Source organism: Dipodomys spectabilis, unplaced genomic scaffold (assembly GCF_019054845.1).
Source record: "Dipodomys spectabilis isolate Male_0828 unplaced genomic scaffold, ASM1905484v1 ptg000001l, whole genome shotgun sequence".
Classification (NCBI taxonomy): domain Eukaryota; kingdom Metazoa; phylum Chordata; class Mammalia; order Rodentia; family Heteromyidae; genus Dipodomys; species Dipodomys spectabilis.
The window spans coordinates 8278962-8291069 of record NW_024870678.1 but is presented as its reverse complement, the minus strand read 5'-3'; the positions used below and the strand labels follow the sequence as shown (position 1 = coordinate 8291069).

At 36.6% G+C, this 12108-nt stretch overlaps 1 protein-coding gene and 1 pseudogene across 1 annotated transcript in view; both read left to right on the top strand.

Moving 5' to 3' along the window:
- Positions 1 to 12108, top strand: part of Frk (fyn related Src family tyrosine kinase) — an 84230-nt gene that overhangs the window by 50349 nt on the left and 21773 nt on the right. The gene's annotated exons all lie outside the window — the stretch shown is intronic.
- On the top strand, positions 10491 to 11054 carry LOC122099267 (annotated as a pseudogene).

Below are 12108 nucleotides of genomic sequence, written 5' to 3'. Positions count from 1 at the left end.
GGGACCTCTGCCCTTAGAACTACAATCCAACCTTCTGAGGCAGACAGTGAGTTCATGGAGGAGAAGACCGAGTTCCTAGAAGCCAGAGGTCACCACATGGAGGATGGCCGTGGCCTAGTCTGGGTCCATGGCAGCTGCAGAACCAACAACTTCAGCACTGATCCTCATCATTGATGTGCAGGACCTGTAGGGCCCAGATGCAGCTGGATTCATGGTCCTATAGAGCAGCAGGGTGGGGTGGGGGTCTCTGCTTCCTTCCTTTGAGTGTTCCCAGAGTCCTTCCATCTCTCAGGTGGTCTCAGGGGGATCCCAGGGATGCTCCAGATAAGGGGCTTTAGGGGGTGTTTAGCAAACACGAATCTCAGAGTAACTGGAAAATTCATCATTAAGAGATTGTCAGTATCCATGACCACCCAGGCAGGACCTTAAGGAGTCTGTCTGTCTGTCTGTCTGTTCATCTGTCTCCTATTACTTCCCTCAGCCATGCTGGCTCAAGGGTCTCATCACTCCAACATCTTCAGAGTGGTCTGACTTGGGCCCTGTCTTCCAGATCCCTTTGCCTGTCCCCAGCCTTATTTCATAAGTGACTAGGATTTAAAAAATGGGGAGTGGTAGCCCTCTTTTACCTCCAGGTTAAGGCAGGGACTTCATCTAACGGTCCCAGGGTTGAGGATGGAGTCAGCTCAGAAGCTTCCATTTCCGAAGGGTCATTAAAGAAAGATATTGTTTAAAAAAAATAAAGAGGGTTCAGTAGTAATGCTAAGAAAAATCACTATTGCATTCCCTCTACCCTGACTTGACAAAGCATATTAAAATCTGAGTCCGATAAGAAAATAAATTAAAAATCTTTAGCACAAAATTATCTAAACTTCTTGGTTATTGAGAATTTTTTAATATAAAAAGTTGCTTGGGAAAAAATAATTGTATGAGATGACACATGATAACCTGGAGATAGAGAGGAAAATACATACACTAAAAGGAACAGAAGAACAATTTTGAACACATTTGATTAGAAACTATGGGCACAAGAAAGTACAAAAATGCTGTGAAATAAGGCGTAACAGTCATCACAGTGAACAAAATGGTCTCCCATGCAGAAAGCAGCTGGCGATCGTACATGCCTGAGGAGCTCTGGAGGGAAGAAGGAGGGATGAAAGTAAGGAAGGCTGGTGTATAAAGTGGAGAGTTCTCTTTAAACGTACTAGCATAATTAAATGCAGGTAACAGTAATGATGTAGCAGAAGAAAAAATTCCTGAGTTAAAAAAAAATAAAACTTATATTTTCAGATTGAAAGGGCATAGTTTCCCAAGCAAAATATATTAAAAATACCTATCCCTCAGGTGTTTTTCCAGTGTACTTCAATATCAAGCATATATTTTAAAGAATTCTATGAGATTCAGGTAAAAAGTAATTTCAGAAGAATGAAAATTGAGTTGGCTTTAAAATTCTCCTTCACACCATTAAACGCCATGAATTTATATAGCCAATAAAGATTTTTTTCTTTTTTTTTTCTCTCTGATAAAGTTTGAAGGCATACTTTTTTGGCTTAACTTTACTTATAAGGCTGATAAGTTATATAATTGTACCAAACTTTTAACAGTTTCTGACATTTACTTTCCAACATTCTTAAGTGTGTGTGTGTGTGTGTGTGTATTTGCAGATTTCATGCTATTTAAACTCTAAAATTTGACTATTAGTATGTATGTGATATGATTACTCTCTGAAGTAATATATACTCTGCTGTGTGATATGATACAAATATATAATCCATTAGCGAAAAAATAATCAAATCTTTCCAAATTTCTAGCCCTTTATTTGTATTATGTACAATAGGAGAATTATACATTGAATTTGGTCATCATTTTTTTTCTTTTATCATGAAGAGTCAAAAGCCTTCAATAGCTCTGCTTTACAAATGACATTAATTCCCTATTTACTATGCCATTTCAATCTCTGATAGTTTTACCAAAATTCATTTCCAGCTTGGATCTTTCACATAACCTTAAATCATACTGTACTTCCTGAGAGATTCATACCAGCTATTGCATGGTTAAGCCTTATACTTCTTGTCTTTTTAAAAAAAGTTTTGATTTTACTTTCTTAACATAGTGTCTGGCATGCAGATAATTTCCTTTCCCTTTTTTAATAAAATATTTGCTTACAGAGGTTGTATAGTTTAAAAAAGATGCTCCTGACTTTTTTCCTTGCTACTCCTTTTCATATAATTTGGTTTGGCTATGAAGTGCTTTTCTTCAGCTCCAGTGACTTGTATTAAAGGGTTGGTTGCTAGATTATGGACTTTGGGAAGGAGATTAGGTCCTAGGGGCACTAACTTCACTAGTTCCTTGACTTTATAGCTGAGTCTGCTATTAGGCAGTTGGGAGCTGGAGGCCTGACTTTGAAAGTTGCATTTTGTCTCCAGGCCCTTCTTGTTCTCTCTGCTTCTGGCTGCCATAAGGTGAGCAGCTTTCCTCCACCACACCCTTCCATCAGTATGTTCTGTCTCACCATAAGCCTGAAAGCAGTGGAGCCAGCTGATTATGAAGAGAATACTCTGAAAAATTGAGCCAAAATAAAAATTTTCCACCTTCTGTTTTTATCACCAGGACTTTGTCATAGGGATGAAAAGTAATGCATAGAAAAATAATTTTTTAAAAGTATTGGGAGATATGTTCTGAGCTAATTTTTAATCATTTACTTTATTCAGCAACTTATTCATTTACTGATCCATCATAAAAGTTTCATTTATGTTTACTTTGAAGAATCATTGGGTAAACAAATAAATAGGTTACATCAGACTAAGTGTCATAATCAAGTTATTTGCACAGTGCTTACAGAAACCCAGAAAAGAGAACAAATGATTTTCTGTAAGAGATTAATAGGGGATAGCATTACAAGAGAGACAAAACAAAAATCAATACTCTAGCTAATAATTAATGAAAATCTATGGAAAATAGTGGGCACAACTTAATATTTTTGTACAGATAATGTCTGGTACTAAGAACTTCCTTGAAAAATCATATGATTCTCTTCAAATCAACAATAGGGAAACTGTCTGCAATATACTTTGTTTTGCATGTGCCAGTCCTGGGGCTTAGCTTGGTCACTGTCCTTGGCTTTTGTGCTCAAGGTTAGCACTCTACCACTTGAGCCACAGCTCCATTTCCAGCTTTTTTTTGTGCTTACATTGGATATAAGAGTCTCATGGACTTTCCTGTCTGGCTTGGCTTTGAACCATGGTCCTTAGATCTCAGCTTCCTAAGTAGCTAGGATTATAGGCATGAGCTACCTGGATTCTGTGATGTACTTTTTAACTCTTTAAAATAAAATATGTACCTGTGAATTGTTTACTCACATTTTGCCATCAGTGTGCCTGAATAGCTAACAAAGGTATTGCATTGTAGGTACTATACACGTGCTCATGATTAATTCATTATGGATGACATTTTCATAGTTTCTAGAACTGATCCTTGTATCTAGTTTTTTGTTCAGATAACAAACTTAATGATCTCACAGTGGAAAAAAAAGAGAAAAAAAAGTTTTGAGAAATAGAGAGGTAAAGAGTTTTGAAAAGCCATGGTGCTGAGTCTTGATTGAAAGGCAATCAAGGAGTTTTGTCTATTAAAATGAGAGCCAGTTCCCCTTTTATTTTATATATGTGGCCTACGATCCTTAATTAAAAATCCAAGCTGTGCCAGCTTCTGCTTCCCATTCTTGTAATTAAGGCCACGTGAGGGGTTCAGTCAAACATATGCTCCCTCTTGTGGCATGCCAGAAAACAACATGCAGTTTTCATGATCAGTATGTTAATTTGCAAGAGGAAATGTCTGATTTTACTTGACAAAAATATGATTAAAAAAATCTAGGAACTTGAGCTATAAATGAAAACACAGCCAATTGGTAGGATTGACTAGGGTTTAAAGTTACGTCATGATTTTACACATCTATTTTCTAGGTGGTGATTACTATGAAATATGTGTTCATAGAATAAAAAATGAATGAAGTAACTATAATACAACTTAATAAGATAGTAGCTCCAATCTTAACCTGAATATTTAAAATGACATGCATATTTGCTGATTTATAACTATCAGAATTTCATTAAACATGAAGTCACTTATAATGCATTTTAGAAATGTGCTTTGCATTAGTTTATGGGAAATTTTGGCATGGGAACCAAATCCTTGTCTTAAAAGCCTATGCACACCAGAGATGAAAACTTACATTGCTCTTTGTTTCAGCAGGGCAGGAACTTTCTTTCAATACCTTTTCTCTACAGAACTAACTTATAACCACCTGCAGGTGTTTCTTAAACAATTTTGTGAAAAGTAAAATACAGAGGACGCAAAAGCATAAAAGAAGAAAAAAGCAAAATTATACTCCTATTTTATGTAATTATAATGAGCAGCATTTTCTATGTCTCTATTATATGTATAGTCTTAAAGAGAAGCTTCCCTTTAATGACTTTGAATCCATCCATTGCTGTGGTATTCATTTACTTAATGCCTACTGGGTGCTCTTAGGTTTTCTTAAGATATGGTCCCCACAATCAAAGAGCTCAAAGTCCAGTAGAAGTAGATTGAAAATAAACAGTTGCAATAATTGTGGAATGAATGCAGTCATCTAAGTAGACATGCGGTGAAATATTAAGAAGCAAGAGAGGTGCTCTATTTACGTCTACATCTGCTACTACTGCATTTAGCAGTCTGGAGTAATCTAAATTGTTTGCAGTGCTGGAATCTAAGACTAGACTTCATTTTCTTCATCATGGAAAAACAAAAACAAAAAAACCTAAAGCATCTTGAGATTTTCTTGTAGTGCATAGTTCATATTCTTTTTTCCTTGTCTTTTTATTAACAGACTCTGAAAGAATCTCGAAACTTTCATGAGCAGAAATCCTAGAGAAACAGCTTCCACTATCAGGCAGTTTGGTTCATTTCTTTAGAATTTGGTTCTTATATTTAATAGCCGTACCCTGCATTTGAATATTTATCATTCAATTGGGGTAAGATTTTCCTCATCTGAAAATATTTTAAGTTGGCTTAAAATGCTGAAGCACAGTATAAAACACTAAAACATAAAAAAGACAAAATCAATAGACAAGATCTTGTTTAGCCTCTAATGGGAGATAAGTATCTAGGTTTAGAAGTCGGCTTATCCTGGGCTTCTCTGGCAGATAAAGCAAAAAGAGAAATACACTACCTCTTGCTGACTTATGGAAACAAAAATGAATTGTGATTTTAAACTGTGAATTCAAGAGAAATAAGTTTCATGCCTTTTTTACACGAACAGTATCAGTATCATAGTAGACTATATTTTGATTGAGCTTGTCTTTAGGTGGTTAATTTTTATATTACTTTCCTAAAAAAAACCCAGAGGCATTATGTGTGTTCTTCTATTTTAAAAGCTATGTAGCTTTGAAGGAGTTGCCTTAGAACACAAATAAAATACTCAAAAAACTGTCAGTTGGAGATCTGCCCTCATGTTGACAAAATTAATCATATTTGTCCATATGCAGTTATGCTTTCCACAAGGAATATGATCTAGGTTCTTTAACAATCCAAGATATGTGAGTTGCCAGATGTATCTTCATCTTCGAAATTGCATTCTCAATCTTATAACCGCCTATTTTTCACTTAATATAATATATATGTATATATGTGATGTGAATACATGCATATATATGTATACACTTCTTTTTGCTAGGTAATCTGTAGAATTATACAGATTTTACAATTTAGTCTTACTTTTCAGACTTACTATTACAATTTGGCAATTATGTAAAAATGCTACAGTCAACATCTTATGCATTTAACTCTTCTTTGATTGAATTTCACATTGGAAATTGGATCATAATAATGATCATCATAGAATTGATCCTGTATAGTGTGCTGGCATATTTATTATTAGGAATTTTTTGATGATATTCCTTATTCCATTTTTCTATGTATTTCTTTTTGAGGATCTATATTAGAAATTTCTTCACTTTAATACCAGAAATAGTTTTGTGTGTGTGTGTGTGTGTGTGTGTGTGTGCTAGACTAATAGTTTGTTGATATTTTATCCAGGGAAATAGGTAATTGAAAATGTATCCTTTTTACTATGAGCTGTTGGAAAGATGCAGAGCCAAATCTTTTGCTAACATCTCACCAACTTGGATGCATAACTAAAATAAAATAATTTAGTCATGTTTCTAGAGTCATCAGTCTGTCCTTTACCTTTTGGTATATTTCCTTCAAAGGAACCTTAGGTTTTTATCTTAGTTTTTAAGTGCTGGAGGTTGAACCTGGGTTTTTGTGCATATTATACAGGTGCTCTGTCACTGAGTTACACTCCTAGCCCCCAGATCCACTGATTTTAAATTTTATCTTGCGATATTTTGTAATTGATGCAACCATTTGAATCTTTCCAAAACAAGGGATAGATGTAATTACATGAATTAATTTAAACATTCCAGTAAATTCCTTCAAGGCAGTTGTGAGAACTGAAAGTACTGTTCTCATGTCACATTATATGTTAACCCTGTGTAAGATTTTCTTCAAGTCACTAAGATAATACAATATGAGGATGTTAAATTCTTTTGATTTATTGTACTTAATAACACCTAGTGAAGTTAGGAGTTCTGAGAGGAATAAAAAATCAAGTCATTTTCTGAAGTGTTCTTTGCAGAATCAAGTGTTAAAAACACTACTTTTGTGTGAAATTGTGCTAGACAATTTTTCTAGTAAATTAGCAGACAAGATATGAAATATTACAATTATGTATTATTAATGAAAAGTGTTCATCTGCTTAGGTGAAAGACAAGAAAACGATAAAATTGACAATCTCTTCTGAAAATTTAGGGATCAGCTAAACTGAATTCAATTCGGGGAGCCAGAAATGGATGGGGGGGTGCTATATAACATGGAGGAGATAGTTAGGTTTTGCCTGATTAAGATACCTCTGACAAACATTGTTCCTAGACTAGTTAACTTCCTGGAAATTTCCAAGACATGAGAGCTATCAACCCTGTACTGTTTAAGTAGGCTAGCTTTTTTTTTCTTTAGTCTACTAACATAGACATTTTCTTAATGAATCTGAACTTAACTCAATCTACTAGTTTAACAGCAAAACTTACTGACTCAGTGTTCAAAGTATATTAACCATACCTGGATGGAAGCCAGGTACTTTCCTGGACTGATGAGTTAAGTTGTATGCATAAAATGAATCAATTGTGCTTGTTTCCTTAGGTCCAAGAAGACTTCTTCCCCTAGAAGTCAATAACCTTTCTATAGGAATCATCTATCTATATGCAAACATATATGGAGTTTCAACTCAGGGCTCATTACTGCTAGGTGATTTCTCTTTTGCTTGGGCCATACCCCTAGCCTTTTTGTTGTTCTTGTTGTTTTGGTTTGTTTAAAGATAAAATCTCACACTTCTTTTCAAGCTGGCTGTGCATTGTTATCCTCCTCCTTCTGCTTCCAAAGTAGATGAAGTACAGGCATACCTGGCCCAATAGTATTTGAAGTTAGATATACTTTCTCCTTTCAAAATTACTCATACTGGAGTCCTATTCTATATGTTGTGCAGGAAAAATTCAGTGTAAAGTAAGCATGTGTCTTAAATTCTGTTTTAATGAGAGATGTACCATGTTTAATGAGAGATGACTAAGTTGGTATGGGTTTTGAGGCAGTGGTGTAGGGAGAATCATCAAGGTTACCTTTGTAATAAACCTCGTAAAAATGAGGCAAATCGATAGGAGTTTATATGTGTAGGTGTTCTGTCATCGAGGATTAGTAGCCCTAAATGTTTGGTAGACACTGTGTTGTGTAGCTATTACTGTGGAAAATGTTACTTTGGTGGAATTGTCTTTGATTTGTTGACAACGCTATTTAATAGTACTGATATTGTAATGCGACACTCACACATTGCACTTAAGAAATATCTATCATTCTTTGTGAACAAAGACACTCAAAATCTCCCTGTGGGGGCATACAGATAAGATCATTATTCTCATTTTCTAGGTAAGGAAACTGAAATGAAATTCCTTGCCTAAGGTCAAAGAACAAATCACTGGCAGAATAAGATTAGGGTGGAGAGAGTTCTTGATTTTCAATCCTTTGCTCAGTGAAAGAAATCGTATTGTTTTACTCAGTGTGGAAACAGATTAGTATCAGTCAGTAGGAATAAAGCTATGCCTAGCTGAGGCCAGAAGACCTGCTGGAAGATGAAAATCTGCTCAATCGACCATTTGTTTATCTATAAAATGCCAAACCATTTATTATACTGATGTTATTCACTGCACTGGCTAGGCATCTTGGGGGCTTTCTGACACAGCCTCAAAATCTATATTTATGCTATGTTCCAAAGTTAGTTTTGAGAGTTCTCTCTTTTAACTATCTAATTTTGGAATATCTTGACTTTATAATTTGTCAAGTCCTGTATGACAAAATCTTACAAGACTTTTATTTAGTGACAAGCTCTTTTCTATTGTCTGAGATGGTGTCAAGTAAGACCTTATTGTTCAGCAGTAGCTGGGCGGCTGTTCCTGTCTCCAGTCATATGAATGCATGGGGTCTGACAAATAGGACTGCAGTTTCAGATCTCATCTAAATGACATAGGATGCTCCCAGAATGACCAATTTTGGTAGCCAAATGATTGGATGACTTGTGTTATGTATGGTTCAAATAGAAGTTAATGTTCATAAATAAGTGAACGGATTCAATGTTAAACAAACCTTTATTGTATTCCTCATATATGTACCTACATCTTTGCAATAGATTCTAATTCTTAGACATGTTCTGGTAGATTAATTGGTTGATTAATCAGCTTAATATTTTCTCCTAGGTCAAACAGCATAATGACAGAAATTATTGTAAACTCTGGATTCCTAGTCACTGGGTTTAATCATAATGTTACTGACTTTGTCGATGGATGACTATAATTAGCATATATAGTTCTGCAGCTGAAATACTAAATGCTTAACCAGTCTGGACTCAGAGTATTCTAGTATAAGAAAAGTGAACAGGTATTGTCATTCAGTTATATTCTGCAGGATTTAGAGTAGGTTTCATTCAGTAATAAAGGTCATAACAAACCACAAAAAGAATAGCAAGTTGCCTTCTCTTTAGTTCTAAGACTCTTGAAACCCTTGGCAGCCCATAGTTAAGGGTTTAAATTTGTAGTTATAAAGATCTGGCAAACATTTGTTTGTATTTTCTTTATGACCAATAGCAATAGCCAAAGTGATTTCAATTGCTGTGATTTGCATCTCTTATTAAGAAAATAAGGTATACTTTAGCTCTTCAGTCATCTATTAACTTTAATCTCTAGCTTGAAAGCCATTAGATCTTTTGTAGTCCATTAAAATGAAATTGGTCAATTTGTGTTTATTGTAGCTTACTTCAATTTCCAACTAAAAGATGTCTTACCTTGTTTTAAAAAGCAGAATTAAAAATAGCTTTTCCTCACTCCCAATTATAGACCTATTGACTTGCTGGATACTTTAGCTATACTTTATACTGTTCTTTTTGATAACTAGCAAAGCTTAGATTTTCGGGCCAATAATTTGTAAATTTCAGGTATATTTTATATTTTGCTATGTTTCTACTTTTAGTATTTTCATTACACTGTAAATAAATGAATTGGGACAGATGTGATATTATTTATAGCTGTTCAGATTTTTTGTTGGCCTTTTAATCCATACACTGGAGTTTATTATGGGCTAAGCTCTATACCTGAATCAAATTTCTATTAGATGTTGAGAATAGAGGGCAATTATTCTTTCTCCAAGAGTTGTAGTCAGTGGAACTGGTAACTTGACAGATGAGAGTACAAGGATGCATTGGTCACAAAAGATTTTAACTTAAGAAACAGGTATTCTTTATGGAGGGGCTTTTATTAAAAAAAGCTGAAAGTAAAGGCTTTTATATGCAAATTATGTCATTTTATGGTCATGAAGTAGACATATCTTTTTTTATTTTATTTTACTTTTTCAGTTGTGAGGCTTGAATTCTGGGTCTGGGCACTGTCCCTGAGCTCTTCAGCTCAAGGTGAGTGCTCTACCACTTGAGCCACAGTGCCACTTCTGGTTTTCTGGTGGTTTATTGAAGATAAGAATCTCAAGGACTTTCCTGCCCGGGCTGGCTTTGAACCACGATCCTCAGATCTCAGCCTCCTGAGCAGCTAGGATTACAGGTGTGAGCCACCAGTGCCCAACTAAAGTGGACACATCTTTAACAACTCAAACTTTACTGGAAACCCACTGGTTATGAAGAATCTTAGAGTCATAAGGCCCTAGGTTTGAATTCTGGCTCTGTCACCTCCAACTTTGTGATTAGTAAAATGTGCCTAGTAATATCTACCTTATATAAATTGAATGAAGATACCGTAAGATAATGTAAAATAGCGCATAGTATAGTGATTAGATCAATAAATATGGCTATCATAGACTACTTAAATGGCACTTTTGACTGATGCTCTAAAATAAAATGATTCCCATCTCCCTGGCAGCCTGGGCTGATGGCCCAGATGGCATCCACAGCCGCTGGAGTAGCTGTGGGCTCTGCCGTTGGGCACACACTGGGCCATGCCGTCACTGGCGGCTTCAGTGGAGCTGGTAATGCTGAGCCCGCCAGGCGGGACATCACTTATCAGGAGCCCCAGGGAACTCAGCTAGCGCAGCAGCAGCAGCAGCAGCAGCAGCAGCAGCAGCAGCAGCAGCAGCTTCGTGGCCCATGCTCCTTTGAAAGAAAGCAGTTTTTGGAGTGTGCCCAGAACCTGGGTGATTTTAAGCTCTGTGAGGGCTTCAATGAAATGCTGAAGCAGTGCAGAATTGCAAATGGACTAGTTTAACCATGAAGTTCAAGTTGAAGAAATGGAAAATCACCTCTGATGACCAAGTTAATTTAACATGGAAATGTAATTGGTAGTGACACTATAGAGTGTAAAACTATAAGTTAACTTCTTGTTGTTAATTGCATGGTTGCCTCAGAGTGGCCATGGAAGAGGGTATTGTGACTCTTAATACAGCTTCACTGAGATGGTATAGAGTTGGGGCTGAGAGGTGTTTGTGTGGTCTTCATTGTTCTGATGTTATTTTGAGTTAATTAGAATAAACTGACTTCTTCCAAAAAAAAAAAGAAATAAACTTCCAAAGCTAGATTCTCATAGAGTTTACAAAGAAACTGGTCCAAGACAGGTATTGCTGCTTGTGGATCCCTCCTCTTGTTAGTGATTTTGAAAGTACACAAGAAGTAAAAGGGAGGAAGAATTTGATAAGGGCATTTTGCTTGTGGAGAAAGCACTAAACACAACTGTGCATCCTCACTCTTTCCCAATTACCACCTCAATCTTATGAGGAGGAGTTCGAGGGAGGCCAATCTGGGAGCTTCCTCTCTGCTCTTTGCAGTTGGGAATTGAGAGAAGAACAGGTGCCCAATACAGCTTGAGAAGATTAAGATAACCTGTGGGAGAGCATTAGCGGTGCCTTGTGGCACCAGCCTCTCCTCCCAATAACTAATGGAGAAGACAAGAACCAGACTATAAAGTGTGTGTGTGGGGGGCTCCCTCCAGAACAAATGTGCCAGAGATCCACGGGTGGATAGTCTGGAGGAGTTTGGGGTTCTTCTATCCAAGTGAGCTTCTGTCAAAGGATGCGGGGAGTGTGTGCTAGGTGGACTGACAATAAAAGAAGCTGAGAGGCTCTGGGTGCAGGCAGCCTGGGAAACTCCTGTCTCTTGGGAGCTGTAGTGGAGCTGCTGGGGGAAAGGGGAACGCTTCAAAAGATGGTCATGAGAGTCCAAGACAGGAGTCAGAGGGGATGCCCTCAGCAGGCTCAAAGTGTGAAGCCCACCATCCTTGATGCCATTTAAGTGAGCCAACTCATCCTTCACACTCTCCTTTCACTGATCCTACCCTTGAATCTCAGCAGGCAGGGGAAGGGGAGAAAGCAGCTCTAGGCAGAGAAATGAAGAGGAAACCACCCACGTTAAAAAAAATACTACTGCTTTTTCAGTCTGAAGCAGGCCTGGGTTTTGAATAGGCAGAAATAGGACCTTTTTTTTATCAAGGAATGGAGTGTTTTGGTTAATCTCTTGGACTGAGAATTCTTAGTTTGAATTTG